Genomic DNA, 21,789 nt, shown 5'->3' on the forward strand with positions numbered 1-21,789 from the left:
ACCCGTAGCGTCTCCATGTTTCGTGATCTCATGAGAGTATTCATCAGCTGTCGCCTCTGCTATATATAAATAAAACCGGTATGGGTTCCCCCAGGGCCGCCATCAGGGCATTACTGCCCTGACTGGCGTATGGGGCCCAGTGGGCAGAGGGGGCCCGCATCGGGCCCCGTCTCTTCTGCTCACTGGGCCCAGGCCCCAGCGGCAGGTGGCTTCTATCGTGAACCTGCGTCCGAGACGCAGGTTCAGTTTGCCTTCCGGGCAAAAGGGGGCCCACAAGGCAATGGTTAAATCCGCCAGCCAATCGAAGGCTGGCAGCTGACGTCAGCACGCATCGCCGGCGTATGACGTCATTGTAATTCGACAGCGAGTGCGCTCTGAAACGCCGGGAGAGATCTTCTCTTGGCCGCAGGAGCGCAGCCAGGTAAGAAGAAAGTTTTTTTGTTATTATTTTAATAGAAATCGGCAATGTTTCAGGAAGGAGACACAAAGACGGGAGCAGGATTGGAGACACGGGGGAAGAATGGAGACAAGGGGGCAGAATTGCAGACACGGGGCAGAATGGAGACAAGGGGGCAGAATGCAGACTGTGGGGCAGAACGGAGACTGTGGGGCAGAATGGAGATACGGGCAGAATGGAGACACGGGGCAGAATGGAGACAGTGGGGCAGAATGCAGACAGTGGACAGAATGGAGACAGTGGGCAGAATGGAGACACAGTGGGAAGAATGGAGACACAGTGGGCAGAATGGAGACAGTGGGGCAGAATGCAGACAGTGGGGCAGAATGCAGACAGTGGGGCAGAATGCAGACAGTGGACAGAATGGAGACAGTGGGCAGAATGGAGACACAGTGGGAAGAATGGAGACACAGTGGGCAGAATGGAGACAGTGGGCAGAATGGAGACTGTTGTGAATTCCGCTCTTGGGCTCCCTCCGGTGGTTGTAAGTGGCACTTTTGTGAGTTCTGCTCTTGGGCTCCCTCTTGTGGTTTCTAGTGGTATGGCTGCTCCTTGGAGTTAGCTGTCATCAGCTGCCTCCACTTATAATAATAATAATAATAATTTTTATTTATATAGCGCCAACATATTCCGCAGCGCTTTACAAATTATAGACGGGAATTGTACAGACAATAGACATTACAGCATAACAGAAATATAGTTCAATACAGATACCAGGAGGAATGAGGGCCCTGCTCGCAAGCTTACAAACTATGAGGAAAAGGGGAGACACGAGAGGTGGATGATAACAATTGCTTTAGTTATTCGGACCAGCCATAGTGTAAGGCTCAGGTGTTCATGTAAAGCTGCATGAACCAGTTATCTGCCTAAGTATGTAGCAGTACAGACACAGAGGGCTAATACTGCATAAAGTGTATGAGAACATGATGCGAGGAACCTTTTTTTTTTTTTTAAATAGGCCACACAGGGATCGTTAGGTTAATGCATTGAGGCGGTAGGCCAGTCTGAACAAATGAGTTTTTAGGGTACGCTTAAAACTGTGGGGATTGGGGATTAATCGTATTAACCTAGGTAGTGAATTCCAAAGAATTGGCGCAGCACGTGTAAAGTCTTGGAGACGGGAGTGGGAGGTTCTGATTATTGAGGATGCTAACCTGAGGTCATTAGCGGAGCGGAGGGCAGGGGTAGGGTGGTAGACTGATACCAGGGAGGAGATGTAGGGTGGTGCTGAGCCATGGAGTGCTTTGTGGATAAGGGTAGTAGTTTTGTACTGGATTCTGGAGTGGATGGGTAGCCAGTGTAATGACTGGCACAGGGTAGAGGCATCGGTGTAATGGTTGGTGAGGAATATGATCCTGGCTGCAGCATTCAGGACAGATTGGAGCGGGGAGAGTTTTGCAAGAGGGAGGCCGATTAGTAGAGAGTTACAATAGTCCAGACGAGAATGAATAAGTGAAACAGTAAGAGTTTTTGCAGAGTCGAAAGTAAGAAAAGGGCGAATTCTAGAAATGTTTTTGAGATGCAGGTAAGAAGAGCGAGCCAATGATCGGATGTAGGGGGTGAATGAAAGGTCAGAATCAAGGATGACCCCAAGGCAGTGGGCATGTTGCTTTGGAGTAATGGTGGAACCGCACACGGAGATGGCAATGTCAGGCAAAGGTAAAACTTATCTTCTCTTCTGCTCGGCTATTTAGGTCTGGCTCTGTCTTCAGCCAGTGCCACTTGTAAATGGTTTCTGGTTGGATTCACATCTCTTTCGAGTTCCCTGTTATCCTGACCAGTTCAGCTAAGCTAAGTTTTTGCTTGCTTTTTTCTGTCCATAGATTGTGGACTTATCCATTCTGTGCTTTCTATGTTTGTCCAGCTTATCAGTGTGAATTAATTCTGTCTTGCTGGAAACTCTGGGAGGCAGATTTGCCCTCCAGACCTTTAGTCAGGTGTGGAGTTTTTTTTTTGTAAACTCTGCGTGGATTTTTGTAGTGTTTTATACTGACCGCACAGTATTCCATCCTGTCCTATCTATTTAGCTAGACTGGCCTCCTGTGCTCATCCTGGTTTCATTCTGTGTATGTCTTTTCCCTCTCCACTCACAGTCATTATTTGTGGGGGGCTAATCTATCCTTTGGGGATTTTCTCTGAGGCAAGATAGCTTTCCTGCTTCTTTCTTTAGGGGTAGTTAGCTCTTAGGCTGTGACGAGATGCCTAGGGAGAGTTAGGAGCATTCCACGGCTACTTCTAGTGTTGTGTTGAGCTTAGGGACTGCGGTCAGTACAGTTACCACGTCCTTCAGAGCTCGTTCCATGTTGCTCCTAGACCACCGTATCATAACAGGAGACACAGTGGGCAGAATGGAGACACGGGGCAGAATGGAGACACGGGGCAGAATGGAGACAGATCGGGCAGGAATATGGGGCATGATGGAGACAGATGGGGCAGGATCATGGGACAGATGGGGCAGAATGTAGATAATAAGTGACTGGCACACTCCGGACGTGTTGTGATGCAAAATTGGGGTTTATTATACATACAGTAACACAAACATTTCAGTCGTAACTGGACCTTCATCAGTGTGCTAGATAACTAGTATGTTGAAGGAGCCCCAATGGTGGAAACTAAATTGCATCTGAAAAAAGCCTGGAACTATATGGAATTCAGGTGATAGTATCGGTCCATGGACACAGGGGAATATGGCCCAGATGGTGCTATCAGAAGAGAAGCCTGAAGGTATATAGATCCCAGCAGGTGAGAACAATCCGCAGATGCAGGGTGGTGTATCACAGGTAATGCTATCCCCCAGTAGATATGAAACCACGCGGAGTCGCCGCTGCTGTGGGCTAAGAGGGAGGTATGCGCTGTCAGCCTGATGAGTGGAGGGAGCACGCGGTATCCACCGCAAGTGCAGGCTTGCGGTGGATACCGCGTGCTCCCTCCACTCATCAGCCTGACAGCGCATACCTCCCTCTTAGCCCACAGCAGCGGCGACTCCGCGTGGTTTCATATCTACTGGGGGATAGCGTTACCTGTGATACACCACCCTGCATCTGCAGATTGTTCTCACCTGCTGGGATCTATAGACCTTCAGGCTTCTCTTCTGATAGCACCATCTGGGCCATATTCCCCTGTGTCCATGGACTGATACTATCACCTGAATTCCATATAGTTCCAGGCTTTTTTCTGATGCAATTTAGTTTCAACCATTGGGGCTCCTTCAACATACTAGTTATCTAGCACACTGATGAAGGTCCAGTTACGACCGAAACGTTTGTGTTACTGTATGTATAATAAACCCCAATTTTGCATCACAACACGTCCGGAGTGTGCCAGTCACTTATTATCTATATATTGAGGCTTGGGAACCTATGACCGTGCACCTCCTTCCTTCGGCTGTGCTGAACATTGTCTATATTACCAGATGGGGCAGAATGGACACAGATGGGACAGGATCATGGGGCGGGATGGGACATCACATGGAGCAGGATAGGAGAACATATTGCTGGAGCCAGGAATCAGACACACGGGAGCCAGGATGGGGAATATTGTTACCATAGGGGCTAATTAAGGGATATTATTACTGCAGTAATGTATTTATTTTGTTTTTTAGGATAATGTTTTAAATGGGGGTGGGGCGGTCCTGTTACTGTGCAGACCGACACTGTCGCTTTTTTCTTCATCTGTTGTAGTTTAGAATTTGGAAAAAAAATAAGTAATGTGTTCTGCAAGTGGTGCTCTAGATAACTGTTATTTCCTGTAGAGACGAGCCCTGGCTGGATGAAGTGACGGCGGTCTGTGCTGGATGAAGATTAAAAGCAAAGATGAAGGACTTCACCTAGAGTTGTCACTGGTAAGTCAGTGTGTTACCTGTAAACTGATGCTATACACTAAATACTATATACAGTGGTCCTGTGTACAATGTCAGCAGTGATCACTGAATTACCTTTACATTATACACTATATACAGAGCACCAGTGTATAATGTCACTGGTGATCACTGTATTACCTGTACACAGACACTGCATACTAAGTACAGATCTCCTGTGAATACTGGCACTTATAGTGATATTAGTATTGTGGGTTTGTTTTTTTTACTGATCAGTATTTTAGTATTCAAGTGCAGTGGAGTGGTATTTGTCCCCTGTATGTGGTATTATTGGTGATAATATGGTGGCAATATGTGGTCTGGTCATGATGCAGTGGTATTTGTCCCCTGTATGTGGTATTGGTCATTTTAAAAATTGAAAAATAAATAAAAATACCGTATATACTCGAGTATAAGCTGAGATTTTCTTTTTGGGCTGAAAGTGCCCCTCTCGGCTTATACTCGAGTCACGGTCGGCGGCAGGGTCGGCGGGTGAGGGGGAGAGAGGTCTGTCGCATACTTACCTGCTTCCGGTGCTCCTGGAACTCCCCCTGCCTGTCCCATGGTCTTCGGGTGCCGCAGCTCTTCCCCTGTTCAGCGGTCACGTGGGACCGCTCATTAAAGTAATGAATATGGACTCCGCTCCCATAGGGGTGGAGCCGCATATTCATTCCTCTAATGAGCGGTGCCAGTGACCGCTGACAGAGGAAGAGGCTGCGGCATCCGGAGAGCATCTGTCCGGGATAAGGAGCCAGGGACGCCGGGAGCAGGTAAGTGTGTCATATTTACCTGTCCACGTTCCACCCGCCAGGCGCCGCTCCGTCTTCCCTGTTATGATTAGGTAATTCAGAACCACAATGGACCTTGAAGTTCAGAGCACACAAAGTGACCTGACAATAACCAAAAGACATAGGACAAGCTCTGAGACGTGGGAACTCTGCTGACCGCAATCCCTAATCCTATCCAACCACACTAGAGGCAGCCGTGGATTGCGCCTAACGCTCCCTATGCAACTCGGCACAGCCTGAGAAACTAGCTAGGCCTAAGATAGAAAAATAAGCCTACCTTGCCTCAGAGAAATACCCCAAAGGAAAAGGCAGCCCCCCACATATAATGACTGTGAGTAGAGATGAAAATACAAACGCAGAGATGAAATAGATTTAGCAAAGTGAGGCCCAACTTACTGAACAGACCGAAGATAGGAAAGATAACTTTGCGGTCAACACAAAACCCTACAAACAACCACGCAGAGGGGCAAAAAGACCCTCCGCACCGACTAACGGTACGGAGGTGCTCCCTCTGCGTCCCAGAGCTTCCAGCAAGCAAGAAAAACCAATTAAGCAAGCTGGACAGAAAATATAGCAAAACAAAAATAACACAAGCAAAACTTAGCTTATGCAGAGCAGACGGCCACAGGAACGATCCAGGAGGAAGCAAGACCAATACTAGAACATTGACTGGAGGCCAGGAGCAAAGCACTAGGTGGAGTTAAATAGAGCAGCACCTAACGACTTCACCACATCACCTGAGGAAGGAAACTCAGAAGCCGCAGTACCACTCGTGACCACAGGAGGGAGCTCTGCCACAGAATTCACAACAGTAGCCCCCCCTTGAGGAGGGGTCACCGAACCCTCACCAGAGCCCCCAGGCCGACCAGGATGAGCCACATGAAAGGCACGAACAAGATCGGCAGCATGGACATCAGAGGCAAAGACCCAGGAATTATCTTCCTGAGCATAACCCTTCCACTTAACCAGATACTGGAGTTTCCGTCTTGAAACACGAGAATCCAAAATCTTCTCCACAATATACTCCAACTCCCCCTCCACCAAAATCGGGGCAGGAGGATCAACAGATGGAACCATAGGTGCCACGTATCTCCGCAACAATGACCTATGGAATACGTTATGGATGGAAAAAGAATCTGGAAGGGTCAAACGAAAAGACACAGGATTAAGAACCTCAGAAATCCTATATGGACCAATGAAACGAGGCTTAAACTTAGGAGAGGAAACCTTCATAGGAATATGACGAGATGACAACCAAACCAAATCCCCAACACGAAGTCGGGGACCCACACAGCGTCTGCGATTAGCGAAACGTTGAGCCTTCTCCTGGGACAAGGTCAAATTGTCCACTACATGAGTCCAAATCTGCTGTAACCTGTCCACCACCGTATCCACACCAGGACAGTCCGGAGACTCAACCTGCCCTGAAGAGAAACGAGGATGGAACCCAGAGTTGCAGAAAAACGGCGAAACCAAGGTAGCCGAGCTGGCCCGATTATTAAGGGCGAACTCAGCCAAAGGCAAGAAGGACACCCAATCATCCTGATCAGCAGAAACAAAGCATCTCAGATAGGTTTCCAAGGTCTGATTGGTTCGTTCGGTCTGGCCATTAGTCTGAGGATGGAAAGCCGAGGAAAAAGACAAATCAATGCCCATCCTAGCACAAAAAGCTCGCCAAAACCTCGAAACAAACTGGGAACCTCTGTCAGAAACGATGTTCTCTGGAATGCCATGTAAACGAACCACATGCTGGAAGAACAATGGCACCAAATCAGAGGAGGAAGGTAATTTAGACAAGGGTACCAAATGGATCATCTTAGAGAAGCGATCACAAACCACCCAAATGACCGACATTTTTTGAGAGACGGGGAGATCCGAAATAAAATCCATAGAGATATGTGTCCAAGGCCTCTTCGGGACCGGCAAGGGCAAAAGCAACCCACTGGCACGAGAACAGCAGGGCTTAGCCCAAGCACAAATCCCACAGGACTGCACAAAAGAACGCACATCCCGCGACAGAGACGGCCACCAAAAGGATCTAGCCACTAAATCTCTGGTACCAAAGATTCCAGGATGACCAGCCAACACCGAACAATGAACCTCAGAGATAACTTTATTCGTCCACCTATCAGGGACAAACAGTTTCTCCGCTGGGCAACGATCAGGTTTATTAGCCTGAAATTTTTGCAGCACCCGCCGCAAATCAGGGGAGATGGCAGACACAATTACTCCCTCTTTGAGAATACCCACCGGCTCAGATAAACCGGGAGAGTCGGGCACAAAACTCCTAGACAGGGCATCCGCCTTCACATTTTTAGAGCCCGGAAGGTACGAAACCACAAAGTCAAAACAGGAGAAAAACAGCGACCAACGAGCCTGTCTAGGATTCAACCGTTTGGCAGACTCGAGATAAGTCAAGTTCTTGTGATCAGTCAAGACCACCACTCGATGCTTAGCTCCTTCAAGCCAATGACGCCACTCCTCAAATGCCCACTTCATGGCCAGCAACTCTCGATTGCCAACATCATAATTTCGCTCAGCAGGCGAAAACTTCCTGGAAAAGAAGGCGCATGGTTTCATCACCGAGCAATCAGAACTTCTCTGCGACAAAACAGCCCCCGCTCCCAATGGCGACGATGACGGGCGAATGTGACCCTTCTCCAAGGACTCCTTCACGTAACTCCGCATAGCGGCGTGCTCAGGTACAGACAAATTAAACAGTCGACCCTTAGGAAACTTACTACCAGGAATCAAATCGATAGCACAATCACAATCCCTATGCGGAGGTAGGGCATTGGACTTGGGCTCATGAAATACATCCCGGTAATCAGACAAGAACTCTGGGACCTCAGAAGGGGTGGATGACGAAATAGACAGAAATGGGACATCACCATGTACCCCCTGACAACCCCAGCTGGACACAAACATTGATTTCCAATCTAATACTGGGTTATGGACTTGTAGCCATGGCAACCCCAACACGACCACATCATGCAGATTATGCAACACCAGAAAGCGAATATCCTCCTGATGTGCAGGAGCCATGAACATGGTCAGCTGGGTCCAGTACTGAGGCTTATTCTTGGCCAAAGGCGTAGCATCAATTCCTCTCAATGGAATAGGACACTGCAAGGGCTCCAAGATAAACCCACAACGCCTAGCATATTCCAAGTCCATCAAATTCAGGGCAGCACCTGAATCCACAAATGCCATGACAGAATAAGATGACAAAGAGCAGATCACAGTAACGGACAAAAGAAATTTTGACTGTACCGTACCAATGGTGGCAGACCTAGCGAACCGCTTAGTACGCTTAGGACAATCGGAGATAGCATGAGTGGAATCACCACAGTAGAAACACAGCCCATTCTGACGTCTGTGTTCTTGCCGTTCAACTCTGGTCAAAGTCCTATCGCACTGCATAGGCTCAAGTTTATGCTCGGATAATACCGCCAAATGGTGCACAGATTTACGCTCACGCAAGCGTCGACCGATCTGAATGGCCAAAGACATAGACTCATTCAGACCAGCAGGTATGGGAAATCCCACCATGACATCCTTAAGGGCTTCAGAGAGACCCTTTCTGAAAATAGCTGCCAGCGCACCTTCATTCCATTGAGTGAGCACGGACCACTTTCTAAACTTCTGACAATATACCTCTATCTCATCCTGACCCTGACACAGAGCCAGCAAATTTTTCTCTGCCTGATCCACCGAATTAGGTTCATCGTACAGCAATCCGAGCGCCAGGAAAAACGCATCAATATTACATAATGCAGGATCTCCTGGCGCAAGGGAAAATGCCCAGTCTTGAGGGTCGCCACGTAATAAAGAAATAATGATCCTAACTTGTTGAACTGGGTCACCAGAGGAGCGAGGTTTCAAAGCCAGAAACAGTTTACAATTATTTTTGAAACTCAGAAATTTTGCTCTATCTCCAGAAAACAAATCAGGAATAGGAATTCTTGGTTCTAACATAGAATTCTGAACCACAAAGTCTTGAATATTTTGTACTCTTGCAGTGAGATGATCCACACATGAAGACAGACCTTTAATGTCCATCACTACACCTGTGTCCTGAACCACCCAAATGTCTAGGGGGAAAAAAAGGCAAAGCACAGTGCAAAGAAAAAAAAATGGTCTCAGAACTTCTTTTTTCCCTCTATTGAGAAGCATTAGTACTTTGGGCCTCCAGTACTGTTATGATTAGGTAATTCAGAACCACAATGGACCTTGAAGTTCAGAGCACACAAAGTGACCTGACAATAACCAAAAGACATAGGACAAGCTCTGAGACGTGGGAACTCTGCTGACCGCAATCCCTAATCCTATCCAACCACACTAGAGGCAGCCGTGGATTGCGCCTAACGCTCCCTATGCAACTCGGCACAGCCTGAGAAACTAGCTAGGCCTAAGATAGAAAAATTAGCCTACCTTGCCTCAGAGAAATACCCCAAAGGAAAAGGCAGCCCCCCACATATAATGACTGTGAGTAGAGATGAAAATACAAACGCAGAGATGAAATAGATTTAGCAAAGTGAGGCCCAACTTACTGAACAGACCGAAGATAGGAAAGATAACTTTGCGGTCAACACAAAACCCTACAAACAACCACGCAGAGGGGCAAAAAGACCCTCCGCACCGACTAACGGTACGGAGGTGCTCCCTCTGCGTCCCAGAGCTTCCAGCAAGCAAGAAAAACCAATTAAGCAAGCTGGACAGAAAATATAGCAAAACAAAAATAACACAAGCAAAACTTAGCTTATGCAGAGCAGACGGCCACAGGAACGATCCAGGAGGAAGCAAGACCAATACTAGAACATTGACTGGAGGCCAGGAGCAAAGCACTAGGTGGAGTTAAATAGAGCAGCACCTAACGACTTCACCACATCACCTGAGGAAGGAAACTCAGAAGCTGCAGTACCACTCGTGACCACAGGAGGGAGCTCTGCCACAGAATTCACAACACTTCCCGTCCTCTGCACTGACTGTTCAGGTCAGAGAGCGCGATGACGTACTAGTGTGCGCGCCCCACTCTGCCTGAACAGTCAGTGCGGAGAGACGCCGAGACGGGACGCTGAGGAGCTGCGGGCAGCAAGAGAGGTGAGTATGTCATTTTTTTTATTGCAGCAGCAGCTGCAGCACTATATATTGCACAGCTTTATATGGAGCATCTATGGGGCCATAATGAACGGTGCAGAGCATTCTATATGGCACAGCTTTATATGGAGCATCTATGGGGCAATAATCAACGGTATGGACCATTATATATGGCACAGCTTTATATGGAGCATCTATGGGGCAATAATGAACGGTGCGATTGCCTTGCGCAGGCGTGTACTTCGGAGGACACAGCATGAACTTCAACCCAATATTGCGGCCAGCATGCAGCCAGCGGGTAAGGAAAGGGTGAATCAAACACCCGAAAACATCGCCCATATGACCGCAAACCTGTCCCGCCAAATTCAGGTGACAAGTTCCCTTTAACCCCTCTGTGACCTTGGACGTACTATCCCGTCGAGGTGCCCTGGGCCTATCTGACCCTTGACGGGATAGTACGTCCTGCCCTTTAATGCGATACCGCGACTTAAGTCGCGGTGATCGCATTAAAATTCCGACGCCATCTCACCTGGGGGGAGATGGCCTCGGCATCCAGGGCATTGTCGCCGCCCACCCGCCCTCTCGATCGCTGTGATTGGCTGTTCAATTCTGAACAGCCAATCACAGCCATTCTCATTGTTTCAGCCAATCGGAGCGGCTGAAACAATGAGGTCACAGGCTAGGATCTAGTACCGATGTACTCGATCCTAGGTCCGGTGCCTGGCAACGCCAGGCACCGGCAAGAACACCCCGGATTGGCGCGATCGCCGATCGCATCGATCGCGCCAATCGCAGGGCACCGCGCGGTATTACCGCGCTGTGCCCTGCCGGAACCTGCGTGGATCGGTGCTCTAATAGCACCGATCCTAGGATAGGACACAGTGCAGGCCCAGCAGGGCCTGCAGGAGCCGATTGGCGCGATCGATGTCATCGTCGATCGCGCCAATCACAGGGTGCAGCGGCGATCACGCTGTGACCGCTCTGTGCCCTGCAGGTGACCTGGCTGTGACCTGCCTAGGATGGCGCGAACAGATCCGATCCTAGGCAGGTCACAGCCAGGTCACCAGGAAAGCTCTGATTGGTGGGATCGATGTTATGGTCGATCCCACCAATGACAGGTCACAGCAGCAGCATGACCGCTCTGTGACCTGTCTGTGTCACCTGCCTGACCTGTGTATGACCGCTCTGCAGGGTCCTCATTCTAGCTGAGGATTCCTACAGAGCGGTCATACTGCTGGATCTCCCTGCTGGATTTTGTGCCTGGATCTCCCTGCCGTGCTGGGTATTGTGGTGCCACAGCAGCCTGTAGCACCACAATCCCTGCTAAAGAAAGAAGACAACTAAACGTAAGTTTTATCCCTGATCCCTGCCCAATCCCCGTTCATCCACCCCAATCCCCGTTCATCCACCCCAATCCCCGTTCATCCACCCCAATCCCCGTTCATCCACCCCAATCCACCCTTCCCCCTCTTTTTACCCCCTCCACCCCCATTTGTGCCGCCTCCGTGCGCACATTTAGTAGCCGCCGAGCGTTGATTGGTGACGCAGTTCACCGATCAACGCTCGCGCTCGCTTTTTTTCCCTCGCCCCCGTTGCGCCAACTCCGTACACACATTCCGCAGCCGCCAAAGTTTGATAAGTGACGCAGTTCACTTATGAGAGTTTGTGCCTGCCGTTTTCCTTTTTTTTTTTTCACCCCCCTTTTGCGCCACCTGACTACAACCGTACATTTTGATCACTGATCCCTGCCCAATCCCCACTTCCACCCCCATCTCCCTTCCCCCTCTTTTTACCCCCCTTTGCACCTCCTTCCGTGCGCCCATTTAACAGCCGCCGAACGTTGATTGGTGACGCAGTTCACCGATCAACGCTCGCGCTCGCTTTTTTTCCCTCACCCCCGTTGCGCCAACTCCGTACACACATTCCGCAGCCGCCAAAGTTTGATAAGTGACGCAGTTCACTTATCAGAGTTTGTGCCTGCCGTTTTCCTTTTTTTTTTTTTCACCCCCCTTTTGCGCCACCTGACTACAACCGTACGTTTTGATCACTGATCCCTGCCCAATCCCCACTTCCACCCCCATCTCCCTTCCCCCTCTTTTTACCCCCCTTTGCACCTCCTTCCGTGCGCCCATTTAACAGCCGCCGAACGTTGATTGGTGACGCAGTTCACCGATCAACGCTCGCGCTCGCTTTTTTTCCCTCACCCCCGTTGCGCCAACTCCGTACACACATTCCGCAGCCGCCAAAGTTTGATAAGTGACGCAGTTCACTTATCAGAGTTTGTGCCTGCCGTTTTCCTTTTTTTTTTTTCACCCCCCTTTTGCGCCACCTGACTACAACCGTACGTTTTGATCACTGATCCCTGCCCAATCCCCACTTCCACCCCCATCTCCCTTCCCCCTCTTTTTACCCCCCTTTGCACCTCCTTCCGTGCGCCCATTTAACAGCCGCCGAGCGTTGATTGGTGACGCAGTTCACCGATCAACTCTCGCGCTCGCTTTTTTCCCTTCAGCCTTTTTGCGCAACCTCCGTACACACATCCCGCAGCCGCCAAACTTTGATAAGTGACGCAGTTCTCTTATCAGAGTTTGTGCCTGCCTTTTTTTTTTTTTTTTACAGGTTTTTCTTCTCCTTTTAGCATTTTCTTTTCAGATAAGTTTGCACAAATCACTATCCCCCCACACATACACATACAGTTATCAATAAAGTGCACCCAATCACCATATTCACACAAAAATGTCCCGCTCGTCCCGTTCGTCCCAACAGCGCTATTCATTGGAGGAGGCATGTGCTTTCCTTGCCTCCGACACTGATAGCGAGGGAGAGGATCCCACTTTTCTTCACTTTTCTGATTCTTCATCCTCTTCCTCCTCCTCCTCCTCTTCCTCCTCGGGTCCTGCGGAACCACCACGCAGACGCCCCAGGACAGAAGATGAGGCAGCCCCCACCACTCCTGAACCAGCGCTCCCCACTGCGGAACCCACATGGACCTCGCCCCCCGAAAATTACGAGCCACTGATTCCTGATTTTGTGGCAGAATCAGGAATCAAGTTTGACACCACGGGCCTCACAGAAACAGACTTTTTCAAAGTCTTTTTCTCTGAGGATTTTATTAACCTCATGGTGGAGCAAACTAATTTGTATGCTCGTCAATTTTTGGAGCAAAACCCCGGTACATCATTTTCCAACTGGTCTCCTGTAGACGCAGTTGAAATGATGCAGTTTTGGGGCCTGGTCCTCCACATGGGGATCGTGAAGAAGCCAGAAATGCGGCAATATTGGAGTGTAGATGTTTTATATAACACTCCAGTATTCCGAATGGCCATGGTTCGGAGACGTTTTGAGGCCATCCATAAATTCCTGCATTATTCCGATAATGCACAGTGTCCCGCACGAGATGACCCCAACTTTGACCGTCTGTTCAAAGTTCGGCCGGTCATCGAACACTTCAACAAAAAGTTTTCTGAAGTGTACGTGCCCAAAAGGGACATCTGCGTGGATGAGTCCTTGGTCCATTTTAAGGGGCGGCTCGGATTCCGTCAATACCTGCCCAACAAAAGGGCCAGGTACGGAATCAAACTCTACAAGCTGTGTGAGAGTGCCTCAGGGTACATCCACAGGTTTAGAGTGTATGAAGGGAAGGACAGCAGGATTGAACCCCCTGAGTGTCCTCCTGTCCTGGGAGTGAGTGGGAAGATCGTGTGGGATTTGGTGCACCCACTGCTGGATAAAGGTTATCACCTCTATACTGATAACTTTTATACCAGCATCCCACTCTACAAATCCCTCTCTGCGCGAGGTACCGCAGCCTGCGGTACTGTGCGCAAAAATCAGAGAGGCCTCCCAAAGACGCTACTTCGGCAGATGCTCAGAAAAGGTGAGAGCAAGGCCCAATGTAGCGACCACCTGCTGGTGGTCAAGTATAAGGACAAGAGGGATGTCCTTCTCTTGACCACCATAAATGGTGATGGCAGAGCCCTCAGCACTGTACGGGGTACCTCTACACAGGTCTGCAAACCGGACTGTGTACTGGGCTACAACAAAAGCATGGGGGGGGTTGATCTCTCTGATCAACTCCTCCAACCATACAGTGCTTTGAGAAAGGCCAAGGTGTGGTACAAAAAGTTGGCCGTCCACATCGTACAAATGGCAATGCTCAACGCTTTCCTGCTGTTACGATGTGCACGCCACACCGATACGTCGTACCTTCAGTTCCAGGAGGTAGTGGTTAAGGCCCTGATATTTGGTACTCCGGAAGGAGAGGGCCCCAGTACTTCCGGAACTGAAGGTGCTCGTATCGTACCAGGCCAGCATTTTCCGGGGGTGGTCCCGCCAACCGGCAGAAAAGGTAAGCCGCAAAAAAGGTGCCGAGTGTGTTACAAAAGGGGAATACGCAAGGACACCATTTATCAATGCGACACCTGCCCCGAAAAACCTGGCCTGTGTATGAAGGATTGCTTCAGATTGTACCACACCTCCATGCACTACTAATTTACTTTACAAGAAAGCGTACATTAGTTCCAAAAAGGGGGCACATCTAGATAAGTTCCTTGGGGGGGGGTCTAGGTTCCAAAATGATGTTACTTGTGGGTTTTTTTTACTGTTTAGGCACATCAGGGGCTCTGCAAACGGAACATGACGACCGCAGACAATTTCTGCATTCCAAAACGTCACAACTTCCCTTTCGAGCCCCAACGTGTGCCTAAACAGTTTTTTCCCACATATGGCGTACCAGCGTAATCAGGACAATTTGGACAACAACTTTTGATGTCCAATTTCTCCTGTTACCTTTGGGAAAATTAAAAATTGGGGACTAAAATATCATTTTTGTGGGAAAAAATAGGATTTTTTATTTTCACGCCTGGGCATTATAAACTTTAGTGAAGCACGTGGGGGTTCAAATTTCTCACCAAACACCTAGATAAGTTCCTTAGGGGGTACAGTTTCCAAAATGGGGTCACTTGTGGGGGGTTTCTACTGTTTAATCACATTAGGGGCTCTGCAAATGGAACATGATGCCAGCAGAACATTCCATCAAAGTCTGCATTCCAAAACGTCACTACTTCCCTTTCGAGCCCCAACGTGTGCCCAAACAGTAGTTCCTCCCCACATATGGGGTATCAGCGTACTCAGGACAAATTGGACAACAACTTTTGGGGTCCAATTTCTCCTGGTACCCTTGGGAAAATTAAAAATTGGGGACTAAAATATCATTTTTGTAGGAAAAAATAGGATTTTTTATTTTCACGCCTGGGCATTATATACTTTAGTGAAGCACGTGGGGGTTCAAAATTCTCACCACACAACTAGATAAGTTCCTTAGAGGGTCTAGTTTCCAAAATGGGGTCACTTGTGGGGGGTTTCCACTGTTTAGGCACATCATGGGCTCTCCAAACGCGACATGGCGAACCGATCTCAATTCCAGCCAAAGTTAGCTTGAAAAAGTCAAACGGCGCTCCTTTTCTTCTGAGCCCTGCCATGCGCCCAAACAGTGGTCCCCCCCCCCACATATGGGGTATCAGCGTACTCAGGACAAATTGGACAACAACTTTTGGGGTCCAATTTCTCCTTTTACCCTTGAGAAAATAAAAAATTGGGGACTAAACGATCATGTTTGTGGAAAAAATTGGAATTTTTTTTTTCACGCCCGGGCGTTATAAACTTTCGTGAAGCACTTGGGGGATAAAAGTGCTCATGACACATCTAGATAAGTTCCTTAGGGGGTCTAGTTTCCAAAATGGGGTCATTTGTGGGGGGTTTCCACTGTTTAGGCACATCAGGGGGTCGCCAAACGCGACATGGCGTCCGATCTCAATTCCAGCCAAATTTAGCTTGAAAAAGTCAAACGGCGCTCCTTTCCTTCTGAGCCCTGCCATGCGCCCAAACAGTGGTCCCCCCCCACATATGGGGTATCAGCGTACTCAGGACAAATTGGACAACAACTTTTGGGGTCCAATTTCTCCTTTTACCCTTGAGAAAATAAAAAATTGGGGACTAAACGATCATGTTTGTGGAAAAAATAGGAATTTTTTTTTTCACGCCCGGGCGTTATAAACTTTCGTGAAGCACTTGGGGGATAAAAGTGCTCATGACACATCTAGATAAGTTCCTTAGGGGGTCTAGTTTCCAAAATGGGGTCATTTGTGGGGGGTTTCCACTGTTTAGGCACATCAGGGGGTCGCCAAACGCGACATGGCGTCCGATCTCAATTCCAGCCAAATTTAGCTTGAAAAAGTCAAACGGCGCTCCTTTCCTTCTGAGCCCTGCCATGCGCCCAAACAGTGGTCCCCCCCACATATGGGGTATCAGCGTACTCAGAACAAATTGGACAACAACTTTTGGGGTCCAATTTCTCCTTTTACCCTTGAGAAAATAAAAAATTGGGGACTAAACGATCATGTTTGTGGAAAAAATAGGATTTTTTTTTTTCACGCCCGGGCGTTATAAACTTTCGTGAAGCACTTGGGGGATAAAAGTGCTCATGACACATCTAGATAAGTTCCTTAGGTGGTCTAGTTTCCAAAATGGGGTCATTTGTGGGAGGTTTCCACTGCTTAGGCACATCAGGGGGTCGCCAAATGCGACATGGCGTCCGATCTCAATTCCAGCCAAATTTAGCTTGAAAAAGTCAAACGGCGCTCCTTTCCTTCTGAGCCCTGCCATGCGCCCAAACAGTGGTCCCCCCCACATATGGGGTATCAGCGTACTCAGGACAAATTGGACAACAACTTTTGGGGTCCAATTTCTCCTTTTACCCTTGAGAAAATAAAAAATTGGGGACTAAACGATCATGTTTGTGGAAAAAATAGGATTTTTTTTTTTCACGCCCGGGCGTTATAAACTTTCGTGAAGCACTTGGGGGATAAAAGTGCTCATGACACATCTAGATAAGTTCCTTAGGGGGTCTAGTTTCCAAAATAGGGTCACTTGTGGGGGGTTTCCACTGTTTAGGCACATCAGGGGGTCGCCAAACGCGACATGGCGTCCGATCTCAATTCCAGCCAAATTTAGCTTGAAAAAGTCAAACGGCGCTCCTTTCCTTCTGAGCCCTGCCATGCGCCCAAAAAGTGGTTCCCCCTCACATGTGGGGTATCAGCGTACTCAGGATAAATTGGACAACAACTTTTGAGGTCCATTTTCTCTTTTTACCCTTGGGAAATTAAAAAGATTATTGCTGAAAGATCATTTTTGTGACTAAAAAGTAAAATGTTAATTTTTTCCTTCCATGTTGCTTCTGCTGCTGTGAATCACCTGAAGGGTTAATAAACTTCTTGAATGTGGTTTTGAGCACCTTGAGGGGTGCAATTTTTAGAATGGTGTCGCTTTTGGGTATTTTCTGCCATATAGACCCTTCAAAATGACTTCAAATGTGAGGTGGTCCCTAAAAAAAATGGTTTTGTAAATTTGGTTGTAAAAATGAGAAATTGCTGGTCAAATTTTAACCCTTATAACTTCCTTGAAAAAAAAAAGTTTGTTTCAAAAATTGTGCTGATGTAAAGTAGACATGTGGGAAATGTTATTTATTAACTATATTGTGTCACATAACTCTCTGGTTTAACAGAATAAAAATTCAAAGTTGGAAAATTGTGAAATTTTCAAAATTTTCGCCAAATTTCCGTTTTTTTCACAAATAAACGCAAGTTATATCGAAGAAATTTTAGCACTATCATGAAGTACAATATGTTACAAGAAAACAATCTCAGAATCGCTAAGATCCGTTGAAGCGTTTCGGAGTTATAACCTCATAAAGGGACAGTGGTCAGAATTGTAAAAATTGGCCTGGTCATTAACGTGCAAACCACCCTTGGGGGTAAAGGGGTTAATGCCCACCCGGACAAATTCACGGAATATACCAGGATGTCGCAAGACTCTTTTCGGGATTTGCTTGGTCGTGTCCAAGGAGCCATCCGGAGACAGGACACCCAGCTCCGTAGAGCAATTCCACCAGAGGAACGTCTGCTGGTTACATTAAGGTACGTAACAATTCTAAACAAATACCAGTCCTAATTTTGGCTGGTCTGACATGTATTCTTTGTATTTTCCTGTATGTCTTTAGAAGAACAACACCATAAATAGAATTGATTGTAAATTATTTTTTATTTATTTTATTAGATTTCTGGCAACCGGGGAGAGTTTATCATCCCTCCACTTCCAATACTGGCTTGGAATTTCCACCCTGTCCGGAATAGTTGCGGACACCTGCCGGGCTTTGTGGAATGTTCTCCGGGATGAGTTTATACTCCTACCCACCGAGGACATGTGGATGGGAATTGCAGAGATATTCTGGAGTGTGTGTGATTTCCCCAACTGTTTGGGTGCGGTGGATGGAAAGCATAGCCGCATTATCAAACCAGCCAGAACTGGATCGGAGTACTTCAACTATAAAAAATATTTTTCTGTTGTGGTCATGGCAATAGCAGATGCGGACTGTCGCTTCATCACTGTGGACATTGGAGCCTTTGGCCGTGGCAACGATTCCCAAACTTTCAAGAACTCGCATATGAGCCGCCGTGTGTATGGCAAAAATTTGAATTTTCCATGGCCACGTCTTCTCCCCAACACTCAAGGTCCACCGATGCCATTTGTTATGGTTGGGGATGAGGCCTTTCAGATGTGTGAAAACCTACTGAATCGATATTCCAGTCGGGACTTAAACCACACTAAAAGGATCTTTAACTGCAGACTGACCAGGGCGCGAAGAACAGTAGAGTGTACCTTTTGGATTCTAGGCTCAAAATGGCGCATTCTTGCAACAGCCATTAATCTAAAAATGGAGACAGTCGATGAGGTGGTCAAAGCCTGTGTGGTTATCCACAATTACATAATGGCTAAGGAGCAACCCAACATTGAACTGGATGAACCAGTTGCAAACCTATTGCCAGATTACCAGCATCACCCGCTGCTGTCAACTGCTGAAGTTGGCCCCATGCGTGACCAATTTGCTGCCTTCTTTGATTCTGATATTGGACGTGTGGCATGGCAGGACAATATTGTGTAAAATGTCCTGTTGGGTTTGGGTCTGTACCAGTTATGTTTTAAATGTTAATAATATTTGTTGTTAATAAACGTTATTTTCCCTTCCCCCATGACGGCACACCTGAGAGAGGGGATCCGCCAAGCCAGGACAGGAAACCCTACTGAAAATAAAAGGGCGGTACCTCTCGGTCGCTTCAGTTGGGTTTCCTGTCCTGACAGGGACCCTTGTGCTGAACATGGCGGTTTCACTTACCCAGGTCCCGTCCCGGCGTGGAAAAACTGGCAGCGCCTGTGTGTTGGAGTTCGGGTCCTGGATGCGCCGTCTGCGGGTCCTCCGGGTATCTGTGTCCGAGCGGGCGTTGGGCAGCATGGTCAGAGGGCCGGGTTCCCTTCCATGGCTGCCACGCCGCCCTCCCCTCTCTGCCGGCGTCCGGGTGCGGTGGCCGCTTCCGGGTCGCTCGTCTGACGTCACGCGCAAGGCACGCTGGGAATGGGCGTGCCCGCGTGACGTCGGGGGCGGGCGCCGGATCCAAGATGGCGGCGCCCATGAACAGAACGCCGGCCGGTGAGAGGGAACTCCGGCGGCACGGCAGAGAGTGGGAGGGGTCATTATTGGGCACCGAAGGAGGCAGGGAGTGCAGTGGTCCCCCCATAAAAGGGGGTTGGACCACAGAAGACGCGCTCATGTCCAAAAACTTCACCATGGAAGTAGGACAACAGGAGCAGCAGCAGCAGCCGCCTTCACAGCAGCAGCAGCAACAAATGGAGCTCTCACCAGATGCCTTGCCGAGCCACCAGCATACCAGGAGCAGCCGCTCAAGTGGTAGGAACAGCAGTCGTCCTGTCCGGCAAGATTCGTCGGCGTCCAGGAGGGACGCTTCACGTGCATCTGTCCAGCCTCCAAAATCGGTACCCTTGATTGTCGGTGGTGGTGAGTGATCTACGTGAATGTCACCCTTATGGTAACAGGGTCCATTTTTGTCTGTTTTGATCACTAGGGGTCCAGGAAAGCTGGTGGTAAAACAAAGAACCGAGAGTGTGCCCTTTGTAAAAACCCGCTTGCAGTTCAGTGGCAGAAGGATCTCTGTGCTGACTGCATTAGTAAAACTATACAAGAAGAGACCCCTAATTTTGCCACTAGCCTAAAAGCCATAATACAGGCTGAAATAAAAGACTCCTTGAAATTGGCCCTTAGTGAACCAAGAAGGAGAAGCGGTAAGGCGTCCACAGAGTCAGATGCCTCTCAGAGACAGGGGAGTCATAAAACATCCCGGTCTCCCTCTACCTCCTCGGCCTCTGTCCAGTCTTCAGATTCCTCCTCGGACAGTGATTCAGGAGGTCGTCCATGTTTCCCAACTGAGGACGTAGATAAATTGGTTAAAGCAGTTAGATCTGCAATGGGGCTTAAAGAGGAGAAGACACCTAGGTCACTAGAAGATGTCATGTTTGGTGGCCTAGAAGAGAAAAGGAAACGCACGTTTCCGGTTAATGCAAAAATAAAAGCGTTAATTGAGAAAGAGTGGAAAAAGCCTGAGAAAATGGGTTCTTAGCCCTCTTCATCCAAAAGGATATATCCTTTTGAGGATAAAGACTCTGAGTCCTGGGAGAAGATCCCTAAGATTGACGGGGCAGTAGCCAAATGTTTAAAAAGATCATCCCTTCCGTTAGAAGACTCTGGTGTTCTTAAAGACCCGCTTGACAAAAAAGCAGATAGTTTTCTGAGACACATCTGGGAAGCCTCAGCGGGGGGCCTAATGCCGGCAATTGCTGGAACATGTACGGCCCGTGCTCTAATAGTCTGGCTACAACAGATAGAGGATCAGCTAAGAAGCAAAGTACCCAGAACTGACATCCTTGCAAATATATCTTTAGTGCAAGGAGCAGCAGCTTTTTTGGCAGACTCTTCTGCGGATTCCGCAAGACTAACAGCAAGAGCAGCGGGCTTGTCCAACACGGCAAGAAGAGCCCTTTGGCTCAAAGGTTGCCCGGAGGATTTGCCATCTAAACACAAGCTGTGTTCTATTCCATGTGACGGCCAACTTCTCTTCGGGAAAAAACTTGAAGACATCCTGGAACATGCAGGAGATAAAAAGAAGGTTTTTCCCAACATCCCTAAAGATTCTAAAAAACCTTTTTTTCGGAGGAGAAGATATAATAGAGGTCGCCCCCCAGGGGAGAGAAAAAATTGGGACTTTAGAGATAAGAGAGGATCGGGCTATATGTTTAAAGGGCCCTCCACATCGGCAAAAAAATCCCCCCAATGACATTACGCCAGAAGTGGGAGGAAGACTCTCCCTCTTCTTTCCGGCCTGGGTAAATATCTCCCCCAGTATCTGGGTCATGAACATCATCAAAGACGGCCTAAAAATAAAGTTCGTTTGTCCACCCAGATTAAACTTTATAATAACTCCCCGACGGAAGTCCCAGCAGGAACAATCTGCCCTAGAAACCGAGATCTTGGGACTTATCCACAAAAAGGTTCTTCAGGAAGTCCCGGTTCAGGAAGAGGGAGACGGGTTTTACTCCCCCCTCTTCTTGATCCAAAAACCGGATGGTTCTTGGAGAACTATTATAAATCTAAGGAAGCTCAACCAATCTATAGAGAACTACAC

This window comes from Ranitomeya imitator, chromosome 5, assembly GCF_032444005.1.
Source record: "Ranitomeya imitator isolate aRanImi1 chromosome 5, aRanImi1.pri, whole genome shotgun sequence".
NCBI classification, from domain to species: Eukaryota; Metazoa; Chordata; class Amphibia; order Anura; family Dendrobatidae; genus Ranitomeya; species Ranitomeya imitator.